The 12,266-nt window shown below is 40.8% G+C and overlaps 1 protein-coding gene across 3 annotated transcripts in view; it reads right to left on the bottom strand.

Moving 5' to 3' along the window:
- LOC123994413 (sodium-coupled neutral amino acid transporter 4-like) overlaps positions 1–11,991 on the bottom strand; it is a 31,116-nt gene extending 19,125 nt beyond the window's left edge. Inside the window, exon 1 of one of the 3 annotated variants that reach the window (XM_046296948.1) lies at positions 11,847–11,991. The gene's annotated coding sequence lies outside the window, so the exon portion shown is untranslated. Of the gene's footprint in view, positions 1–1,726; positions 1,873–9,677; positions 9,757–11,846 lie in introns of those variants that run through there. The other 2 variants (XM_046296949.1, XM_046296947.1) reach the window with 2 other exon arrangements.
- Positions 11,992–12,266: the final 275 nt, after the last annotated feature.

The following is a 12,266-nucleotide window of genomic DNA, read 5'->3' as shown; positions in this document are numbered from 1 at the left end:
GAAACGCATAGCCAAGCCAATCATTAGCTGTTTGTGTAGCATTTTTCTACATACTTAGTTTTGCCTGGCTTGTCTACTCTACACAGTTCTGGTTTGATCGTATTCTAGTTCCTGTTGTTCCTGGACCAGCTGCGTTCCTGGAACTGCTGTGTGTCCTAGTACATTTCCTATGTCTCCTCTAGATAGACAGATTGACTGGTAGGCCTATATCTTCGTATTGGTAGATATTTGTTTTATTTCTATCTTTGTGATCGAAAGTGTGCATTGCATACAAATACAATCAATCATGGTCCCAACTGTACACCTCCCCAGTGTGCTACCCTCGAGGAAATAAGAAGGAACCTGCTCAACCAGACTTCACCCCTCCACCCAGGCAGCTAAGCACTCCACTGCTCCCGTGCATATACCTTGTGTTATGCTATGACTAAGCTACCTATAGCCATAGACCCAGCCCCAGCAAAATCCTTGAACCTTTGCCTTTCATGCACATCTGAAATGTATGCTTTACCCACTGTAGTTAAAACCACTGCTACTTTTGCATATGATTGTTTGAAACACGTTTTATATTGAATAACAACAATTGAGTGAATGTGATTTAAAGTTGTTACAGTGTGTTTGTCAATGTGTCTGTGTGTGCATTTGCTGTTTGATAAAACCAATGTGATAAATGCACGCAAGTACAGACGTAGGATTTTAATTTGAGACCATTTTTGTTACAACAGGAAAAGAATCCTGCAGCAACAGGAAATGTAAATTATTACGTGGATTATAATTAATGGACATTTTGTGTATGGGGTTGATACCTTTTTCGTTAGGGCAAGTCAAGTCTGAAATTTTAAAGTGAAAATCACAAACTTTAGAAGCTTTTTTAAACCTCAAATACACTACAAGTTTCCATGTCCTGCTGTTAAGGAAAATTCCTACAACAACAGGATGATCAAATTAAGATACGGCACCTGTATGCCAAATCGTTTATTGCATTATCAAACACAATATTTGATACCAAGCCTTGTACATTGTGCAAATAAAGAACCTTCTTGAAAATGACTAACGCCTAAATCTAATGTAGTGTGCTTGCATACAACAAGGCTACAACACTTTTAATAGAAAAGTCAGTTCTGTGACAACAAACACTGATCAAAACTTGAGATTCTTCTTATCCAATTTGCCAACAGCGTGACATCAATCATCTGAATGGGAAAAACATGAACTTAATTGGTTTTATCTGTCCAGAAGTAGCAGAAAAGGAGTCTGTGCAACATACATAACATTCAACTCCAAGTTTAAGGACACAACAAAAGTACAGTACCAGAGGATCCCATTCTTACTGGAGGTACACAACACATCATTAGCTCAAAGATTAGCTCTGTCTAACTCAAACTACCACTCATGTTATGCAAGTCCCACTTCAGCAGTGGCGTGGTTTTCTCAACAACCCAACAAAACATCTAATAAACCCACAAACAAATGCTCAAAGGAAACCAACTGTATACTTCAACCAATGAAATACCTCCCACAATCTCAAAAGCACAAAACAAACTAATTCAGCTAGGTGCATCTAGTTTCTCAAGAAAACTGGAAAATACTCCACTTTTTTCTACAAGATTTTTTATTTTCTCAGCAGTTACAACTTAGTGCCTATTTGAATAACAAACTTAGACCAAGGTAACTAAAGTTCCCCGACATGAGAAGCAGATAAATCATGTGGAAAAGGAGATATACTCACTCATTCAGAGATGACAGAGAGGGGGTCCGAAGTGTTATTTTTTGCTTGTTTGAGGGGAGAATGAGGACAGTGCTAGTGAGCAGCCAGGAGAGGCAAGAGCTGCTGCTTTTTTGTAACCCAGGTGAGAGGAAGGCTTTTAAAGAGCAGGGGAAGGACCCACCCTGGCCAATCACGTCAGGAGCCTGAAGCCAAAAAATGCCCCGCCCCTCCCCCTTTCCCCTAGTGAATAAAAAAGAAGCAAGAGAGAGAAAGGCAGAGAGAGGAATTAATCAGTAGAAGAAGAGAGGGAGGGGTTAGAGAGAGAGAGGGACAGCACACAGACATCCTGAAAACTCGGCCAAGATTGCACAGTGAGCATTGTTGCATCAACTGCTGTTTGTTCTGTGATGGCCCGCCAAGCACACACCCCGGGTGGTCATCCCTGGGTGCAAATGGTACCGTCCTCATGCTGCGGTCACTGTCCTACCCTGTCCTGCCCTCAACCACACACCCCTCCCTTCCCACTAACCCTACCCCCTACTACCATGGGTTGACTCAGCGTACCGTTAAGCATTCAGAACCTGCCAGAGACAACTGGCATCCACTGGGGAGGTTGTGACACTGCCCGCCAATCAGGGGCCACAGCTGAGTGTGCCGCTGAGCGCAAGGTCACACTCCGCTGAAGGATGGGGTCTTAACAGTTCAATTTTGTAATCCCCCTCATACACACGTACACACGTACACACGTACACACGTACACACACACACACGTACACACACACGTACACACGTACACACACACACGTACACACACACACACACACACACACACACACACACACACACACACACACACACACACACACACACACACACACACACACACACACACACACACACACACACACACACACACACACACACACACACACACACACACACACATTATACACAGAGAAACTTCAAATCAGACACATGAAATGCTTCTTTTGAGTCCACAACCCACCACATTTTCTGAAATAAAATAAATATTACTGAAAGTATAGTCTAGTCCACACCTGTTACAGCAGAGAGTATTGTCTGGTCTACACCTGTTACAGCAGAGAGTATTGTCTAGTCCACACCTGATACAGCAGAAAGTATTGTCTGGTCCACACCTGTTATAGCAGAGAGTATTGTCTAGTCCACACCTGATACAGCAGAAAGTATTGTCTGGTCCACACCTGTTATAGCAGAGAGTATTGTCTAGTCCACACCTGATACAGCAGAAAGTATTGTCTGGTCCACACCTGTTATAGCAGAGAGTATTGTCTAGTCCACACCTGATACAGCAGAAAGTATTGTCTGGTCTACACCTGTTACAGCAGAGAGTATTGTCTAGTCCACACCTGATACAGCAGAAAGTATTGTCTGGTCCACACCTGTTATAGCAGAGAGTATTGTCTAGTCCACACCTGATACAGCAGAAAGTATTGTCTGGTCCACACCTGTTATAGCAGAGAGTATTGTCTGATCCACACAAGACATCTGCAGAAGCAGAGCAGTAGAGCCACATAACATCACTCACACATACAGATCTAAAATCTCTACAGAATACCCTAAATAGCATGTTGTATATTCACATGTACTATTTGTAACTAGTTACAAGTTAAGAGACAAAACAAACCAATTTTGCAAGTAAGTTATCTCAAACATTCAAAGACTGAGTCAGTCAGGACGATCCAAAGCTGGAAGATATGTCAACTCCATTAATACCTTAACCATCATTCACGGAAAATGATCTACTACTAAGCATCAATAGCCTGAAAACACAAACAAAAATACTATTCTATGCTACCATTGGCAATGCATCACCACTGTGGCAAATTACATGGAAAATATCCAGCCTATTCAGAGGTGAGTGCAATTGATAAAAAGAAGCTTAGAAATTCAATCAGAGCTCAATCAGAGTGAAATTTTAACAAGAAGGTAAGAGAAATGAATACAGGGAGAATTAAATGAAAATGTTAATTCGTGTGACAGTCCTACTGACCATGCCTGATATCTTCACAGATCTTCACAGACTTCCTTCTGGCTATGGGAGCATTCCTTAAAAGGTGTCACACTTCTGGAGTGCAACGGTTTCACACCAAACGGTCTAAAATCTTTGAGCCAATCATTAGCGGTTCCAGACCAGCCCAGGTCACACAGGAGAAGCGACTGACTAGAACAAGCATGCTCCAGCCACTACTCAAACGCACAGAGACGTGCTTAGTCATTACAACACAAATTCTAAACTACAACACAAAAAGCCTTGACATCAACTTTATTAAGACAATAACTACTACATTGGCTGAAGCAAAGCTCAACATTATAGAAGCCAGTGAAACATTCTAACCAAACATTGTTTTATCATGGCACTTGTCATGTCATATTACATCTCTCACACACAAGATGCATATTTACTCGACCTCACATGGATTGACCACGGAAATAACAACAGCTTAGCCCTCCGACCAGTTGCACTCCTTATCCCAGCTATGTCCCCATGTCAAAACATTCCCATCTTCAAACACTCCTTTTTCAAATGTGGATATAAATGAAACCTTCCTGTAATTATTGTTCCAGTAAACACTTCTTATTGACATTGAGGAACTTACGGAACACTTTGCATTGGGCTCATCTGTATATTAGAGGCCATCTTCAATCAAATCAATGTCCTATTCTGAAAATCTCAAGCATCTACCTGGTGGATTATACAGTACCAAGCATTGTGGATAACGGGCTATAAATAAGAGACAATGTTTTCCTGCTGTATATCAGAAGTTTCAGCTACATGGGCTGAACTTTCTATGGTATTTTTTACAGTAATTTGAACTCTCTCTCCCTCTGTGTCTCTGTGAAGACCAAGAGCCAGATCCCTGCATTAACTGCATTACTGGAAGTACTTCAACTGTGGTCTCCCAAAAACCCACTGGACTGGAGGCAAATACTCCCCCTCCAACTTATTCACTTTTTACGAGGGGTCTCTGACGTCGGCAGAGTAGGATCTGGCCTGTAGATGCCCTATAGTTGGGTTATCTCTGCAGCAGGAGACCCACATGTTGGGTTAACAGCGGTTGTCAATTACATTTACATTTAAGTCATTTACAGGTCAAGGGGCCTCCTGACCTCTCTTATCTTCCAAAACAAAAACACCAAACCAGTCCACTGGCACCAGAAGGTAACTGGAACAGCTGAAACACCATGTCACCGCAATAATACAGGGTCTTGTCCCAAGAAAGACGCATGCACTCTCACAAACTGTACACAGCACTCCAGTCACCAGACTCTTGCCAGCGCAGTCGTTCAGCTAGCCACATTCCAGCAGCCTCCACAGTTCTCTAACCAATTATAGAAAGCAGGAATTTTAAGGCAACCAAAATAAGTCAGTACTCCAGACGCCATGTGACGTGCTGCAAATAGCTCCGGTAGGTGGTGAATGAATGGCCAGATGACATATCACCAGGACGGTAATGGAAAGTGCCGCTTTTGTTGCATCAAACAAACCAACATCTCTTTCCGTCCAACATCAACATTGTTGGAAGAATGTCTGGGCCCTTACATCATAACAGTTTAGAATGTGTTGAGAGACACATTTTGATCTTTGCTATGTAACTCTATGCTTACGTCTGGTGAACCATTAGAAGCCATTAGCCTGTGCACTACTAACACTGGCATTCAAAAGTAAAGAGGACATAACACAATGCTCCTTCTGGTAATCCCTCAAATGCTGAAAGGTCAATAAGGAATGAATACAGTGCAAGAGATACACCAGCCCTTCCACACACTTGTTACAAATACAACAAGTGTAGACCTTACCATGAAATGCTTACTTACAAGCCCTTACCCAACAATGTAGTTCTGAGAAAAACAGGGGTTAAGAATATAATATTTTTTAAATAACAATAACGAGGCTACATACAGGGGGTACCGGTACCGAGTCAATCTGGGGGGAACAGGTTTGTCAAGGTAATTGAGGTAACATACACATGTAGGTTGGGGTAAAGTGACTATGCATTGATAATAAACAGTGAGTAGCAGCAGCGTAAAAAAAGGGGGGTCAATACCAATAGTCAACATGATGTCAAAAAAGACTCAGGTTATCAGCTGACGCCTCAGGGAAGTTTAGGACAAAGTCAAGTGTATCCTGCTTGTGGGACTACCCCGAAATTCACAGAGTAGAGTTACATCCGTGAAGATTCTTTAATGGCATTGTCGAAGAGGTTTACAACCAGTCAAAGCACATATCAAGAAGCACCAAGCAGAGACGCATCAGTTCCCTTTTTTACAGTATGACTCGGCCGGGGATTACATTAATATCCCCACAAGGTTGGTGGTATTAATGTGTTCTAACCACCCTGTCAGTCAAGCTGATACCCACAAATCAACTATTTAAATGTTGTCTGCACATGCAAGTTAATTATGAGTGGCATGAGCCTCTCTTTCTCTCTCACAGACGTGTCACATTCTACATGTCCACTCTCCGAGGCTCCCTGCCACAATTTCAGCTCCACCATAAATGCCTTGGGTGTTATGGGAGCCCAGTTCAAGATGGGGTTGACTCGTGTAGCCTACCTGGATGCATCTGATCCACTGCTTATCTACACTAGCTAGTTACTATTGTTGGCTGTGTGAGTCCTTGTATCCATCTGTACAACTAGAAAAGCTTTGAATGTCGGCCACTGATCAGTTTTAAGCTCAGTGTTGAATTTAGGTGTCCCTTCTCTCCATTCAACTCGCGAGAATGGTTTCTGAATGTCAGAAACTCAAATTTGCAAATGCAGCATTTAGCTATTCACATAGAAAAGGTTGCTTCATAACACTGCTGCTATTCACCTGTCTGGTATCAGTAAATACCCAAAGGTATCCATGCAAAAAAATTGCAAGGTGTTTGGTTAGGCCTTTGCCAATATCATCTAACAAGTAGGTGTGTTCGCTAGCATTCCTACAGGTCAGGGCATGTGAGCTGGCGTCTGTGGAGATGAACATGTGGGTTGAGGGTAAAGCTCCAAAACATGCAAATATTTCCATGAGGATCTCCATACATATTGACTACAGCCAAATAGTGCATTTGTTAAGAACCAAGTTAGCATTGAGAGCACAAGCTATCTTAAAGAACCAATGTTAGCATTAAGCACAAGTTAGCCCAAAGAACACAAGTTAGCATTGAGAGAGCAAGATTGCCTCAAGAACACAGGTTAGCACTGAGAACACAGGTTAACAATGAGAACACAGTTTAGCACTGAGAACACAGGTTATCCTTGAGAACACAGGTTTGGATGCATCTATGGGGTTTGACTTAGAGCATATCTGGGCTGGAGTGGCCAAAGTCCACATAGCAACAGAGCTAAATATAAGTCATTCCTCAGAACCTCACATCTCTACACTAGCTGTGACATGACTGCAATGCTTTTACCACTTCATGCAACACTTACACCTGAATCTATCAAACCAATACAGTGCTGTAGAGGTGCACAAGGCAAACTGTTCAAGAGAACATCTGGTTTAGTCTAAAAGATCTTGGCAACCCATGTGAAAGTATCAATATTGTTCAACTTCAATCTCTCAGTTAAATCTGCTAAACATGAAACACACGAGAATCTGACTGCTGATAGGTACTTATCAAAGTAGGAGGCCAATCCTTCTCTTGCTAGAACAAAAGGCGTACCTTCAGTGTACTCGTAGAATCGCAATGGTCGGCAGTGGCCAACAACAATACAGCTGCTTAAAACACAGAAAATCTATAGCATGTGTTTACATCTTTTACGTCTAGGTAAGGAGTTTTGTGCTTTTTCTGGTAGGTTTGATAATGTGTACGAGCTTACTAGTTAGCTAGCTGGCTAACGTTCGCTTGCTTAGTGAGCAATGCCGTCACACGCACTTCATATGAAACAAATAACACTAACCAAGCATGCTACCTAGCCACAGTAGCTAGTAAAATTATAATTAAATCACAAGGTATTTGTTTCCATGAAGCAGCAGCTGCCTGTAGCTGTTGAGAGTCAATGCAGTATCTTTACTTTACCTAGCTAGCACATCATGCTAACCATTTAGCTAACATTAGCCAGCTAGCTAAAACTGTATATATGGGCTGTATGTGATTATGGAGAGTACATAAAAAGAAAAGAAAAAGTTGTCTTGCTAGCTAGCTGTGGCCATCTGGCTAGTATCAACAACGACTTTTTGCAACCATAGCAACATTAGCGCATCTAGCTCGCTAACATTGACTAGACAAAGCAACACACACAGACATGCATTGCCAAACAACTCTACTGCCACCTTTTGGTATGGTGTATTTTAATAAGGCTGAGTGGCTGACGACTTCAAGGTCTTTGCTGTCTGAACACTGAAGAGATTGGCTGCCAACACTGTTGAGAGGTGCTAAGTACTGTCGGCAGGCAAACGTTTGACAATCCCACTAGTGTGTCTGAGCCATTGTACTTCAGAATTGGAGTTGGGCTTGGTCAAAGAAAATAGAGGCCATCAATTTACAAAGGTACAGTATGAGTTACAGTCGCAATCATGTACTGTACTAATCATAGGAGGTAGGTTGCACCTTAATTGGGGAGGACTGGCTCATAATAATGGCTGGAGCAGAATAAGTGGAATGGTATCCAATACATATGGTCTCCATGCGACTATGTACATACATACAACTCAGTGACCTTGTTGTACATACTTCTTTGCTCATGCCTTAGCATCAATACAGGCAATTCTCATGCTGTACATAATTTAGTAAAAATAATAATGAATGTACATACTCATGATGATCTTGTGAAGAGTGCGGTGATATGTATTGGTCTTGTCAGCACAAGAGCCTGATGTATGAGGCCCTGCTATTACTACGGTATAATCAAATACAACAATGTGTGATCAGGTTTGTAGTGAAAAGGATCACCCAAAGCATGGTCCCTGCATGTTTGAGCTGGACCTCTGCAGTAAGATCTATTTTGTTGGCCTGCTGGGATTCAGGCTGTAGTCGTTGTTGCTTCCTGGTACTGTACATGGTCCGTCCTAACTTTGTTTGTGAACACTTTCCCCAGGTCCCCCATGTTCTGATGGTCTTATCAGTCCCTATTGATCTGTCCATGGCTTTTGTTGGCTGATGACGAAGTTGCACTGCTTGACGTAGGCCCACATCTGAGCGGCCTTGAATTTGCTAGGGGAGGAGGGTGCTCCCGGGGACAGGTAAGGCCCTGCATGTCATTAGCCGTTTGCTCATAATTGCGCAATATCCGAGCCAGTACGTGCTGGCACCTGAGACATTTGAAACCGAGACTCATTTTTAAAAATAATTTATTTGACCTTTATTTAATTTCTTAGGGATAGCCCCCCCTCTTTTTTTGTTGCCTAAATGACATACCCAAATCTAACTGCCTGTAGCTCAGACCCTGAAGCAAGGATATTCATATTCTTGGTACCATTTGAAAGGAAACACTTTGAAGTTTGTGAAACTGAACTGAATGTAGGAGAATACAACACAATAGATCTGGTAGAAGAAAATACAAAGAAAAAAACAACCGGTCTTTTTCTACCACCATCTTTGAAATGCAAGAGAAAGATCATAGTTAGAGCCATCACTCTGGTTGTAAATATGCAGTAGGATGTGGTATTACATTAATCAATGCAGGTTAGTCTCATAGAGATAAGATCAATTATTAAGAGACCTGGTTCAAAGCCATTTCACAAAAATTAAAGCTAGTCTAAGAAATATTTCTTACCATCAATAGTGCAGGCCGTATTTAAGTTCCATATTCTTATTGTTCAAACTATTTAGTCATTGCATTATGCAATAGTAGTGGTAAGAATAGCCAGCCCCCACATTGTATGCCCTTCTCAGATTTCAAAAGGACATAGTGACAGTGTTTTGGAAAATCACCCCAAAATCCTTTGATTCCATGGTGGAATAATAGTGGATTAGTGTTAATAGTAGCTGCCATGCACCACGCACCTCAAACACGACTTTGCGACCGGCTTAAGGGTAAGTTTGCTCTGTTCCACACAGTCTCAATTGCATCAGCCGTCATTGCTCGAACATGAACAGCTCTGGGCTTTTTGACCTACATCTGTTCGGTCATTCAAGACTCTACATCACACACCTCATACTGACCAATGAAAAGAGCATGCCCATTTCTCTACCCCCACTGACATGTGTGTGCAGAGAAAAAGTGGCAGGGCCTGCCCCTGCATTTGAACACACCTGCACACTGCTGACATGAAATTCTTTGACATAGAATGAACCCATTTTCTATTAGACCGTAAACAATCAAAGGTGTACAGTGTTCTCTGTAATAGCCTAGGCTTCTGTCTGTCACCAAATGGCTACATCAGTAGATTAACTGTGAAATCAAGACTTTATCAAATGTGAAAAGCATTTCTCACTTTTGCAAGTCATTTCCCATCTTTGTCTCTATAATTTGTGTTACCAATTGTGAGAATAAATAAAAAACACCACATCTTTACACTTTATTAATAGTCCCTTTGACAGGTGTCAAAAGCGGCTCCACAGAGATAGAGATAGTTTACCCATATTACAAATTGACCTTATTTTATGGATACCTAGAAAATAGTCTGTGGACACAGTCAGTAACCCAAGATGTGGGTTGGATTTTTACCAAGCAACAATTTAGTAATTGCATTGTAAAGTTCAAAATAATGGGAACTGTATGACCCCTTTTTGTATGCTCTATATAACAGACCTGTACTTTCACCATGATACATTCGGAAGTTAGACATTTTGTTAAAGCTTCATGTCTAACTTCCTGAACCTTCATGCCATAAAAACATTTCACTAAACTGTGAAATTCTGCTCAAATACTAACCTATACGTGTGCTGCACTTTTAAACATCAGCACTTGTCTACATATGTGCGAAACATTACCATTTAGGGACACACTTGAGGTCAGGTCATCTGAATTTGGTTGCCCAACTCAAAACCAATATTACTTAAAATAATCCCATCTCACAGTAGTCTAAAACGTATGTTATTGGTGGCAAAAGTAACATACTAATGCATGCAGTTTCAGTGGGAGTTCACCAGACATTACATATAAATCTTTCCCTGAATCACTTACTTTATTTGTATTTATGATATATGTCTGAACCTCTGTTATGGTAGGCTCACTGGGTTAATAATGTATGCTACAACCTTAACTCGATGCTGGTACAGAGAGGAGTGTTTTTATATCTAGGTTTACATCTTCAAATAAAAAAGTAGCAAATAGAGAAGTGAAATTAAATCTGAATATTATCTGAGCCTATCCCTATCAACGACATAAAGAAAAAGTCTAAGGGTTAAAATGACTTAACCCTTTAGGAATCTTCCAGATATACGCTCCTCCCCAATCAACGAAAGAAGGTAGAATCTGTCTGTAGGCTAAACCATACACTCCAAAATACCTTTCTCGTTTATTTCACATGTCAAGATATTTATACTATATTTATAATTGTAAAACTATTAAAAACACACGTATACAGAAATTGTATTCAAAAATAACTATTAAACCTATGTAAACTTTATAACTTCGACAGTGTCGTTGTGAAGGTTATTGAATGGTAAAAATAATAATTTCCACGTTCCTTTGTAGTATGCGAAATGCACACGCAGGGCAGTTGCAAACATTGGAAAAAACTGCATGGTTTCTTATCCAAAACACATCAAAATATTGAATGCATTTGGCTAGTAAGTGAATTACACATGTAATATCACTTACTGGCGTTATAATAATATTTAACGGTCTACAATAGAATATTGGCCATTCATGTAAACTACACGACACATTCGACACGTGTTATTTTCGCGAAATATTTTTTTTATTTAACATTCAGGCTACACCAAACACAGAAAATATACTCCAGGGCTAATACCTAAGAACGTGTTTGAAATATTCCATAGTTCCTTTAAACGACACATTTATTGGCCAAACAAATTACCTGAGAGATTAAACGGCAATTTTCAGCCTTGGATAATTACTCTTGTGGATGTTTTGTCAATAATGTCAACATTAACCAGTGTTTCAAAATTCCGACGTTGACAAACAAGTATGCAATACCTACACAACTATTGGAGAACATATACAGGCTAAACATTGGAAAAAAGCTTAAATGGGGACCTACCTACCTAAATTTTAATTGTTCGGGGCTTCAGAGGTGGAGGACAAGTAAGCGTAGTGAACACCAGTAAGGGAGACCCTTCCCATTTAACAACCGAGGGACACAGTGGAAATTTCCACCATGTGATGGCAACTCTTCAAGCATCATGTTTCACTACCAAGACACCCTCCGACTGAACGCAACCAATTGACTGTTGTATCTCACAGTCCTCGATAGGCAATGGCAGAACATAAACGTTGTATGTTGTATGATGGACAGTGACTGTGGTCGACTAAAATATGTCAAACGTAGGCAATATGAAGACCATTGTTTGCGCGCGCTGCATAAAGTTTACAAAAACCTTCAATTGTGGATGCATTTTCATTCAACACGTTCACTTTCAAATTAATTTCAGTTAGATAACTGATTTTAAGAAAGTAATTACTTA

Source organism: Oncorhynchus gorbuscha, linkage group LG14, assembly GCF_021184085.1.
Source record: "Oncorhynchus gorbuscha isolate QuinsamMale2020 ecotype Even-year linkage group LG14, OgorEven_v1.0, whole genome shotgun sequence".
NCBI lineage: Eukaryota > Metazoa > Chordata > Actinopteri > Salmoniformes > Salmonidae > Oncorhynchus > Oncorhynchus gorbuscha.
The sequence above is the reverse complement of the archived record's forward strand: the minus strand, read 5'-3'. Positions and strand labels throughout refer to the sequence as shown.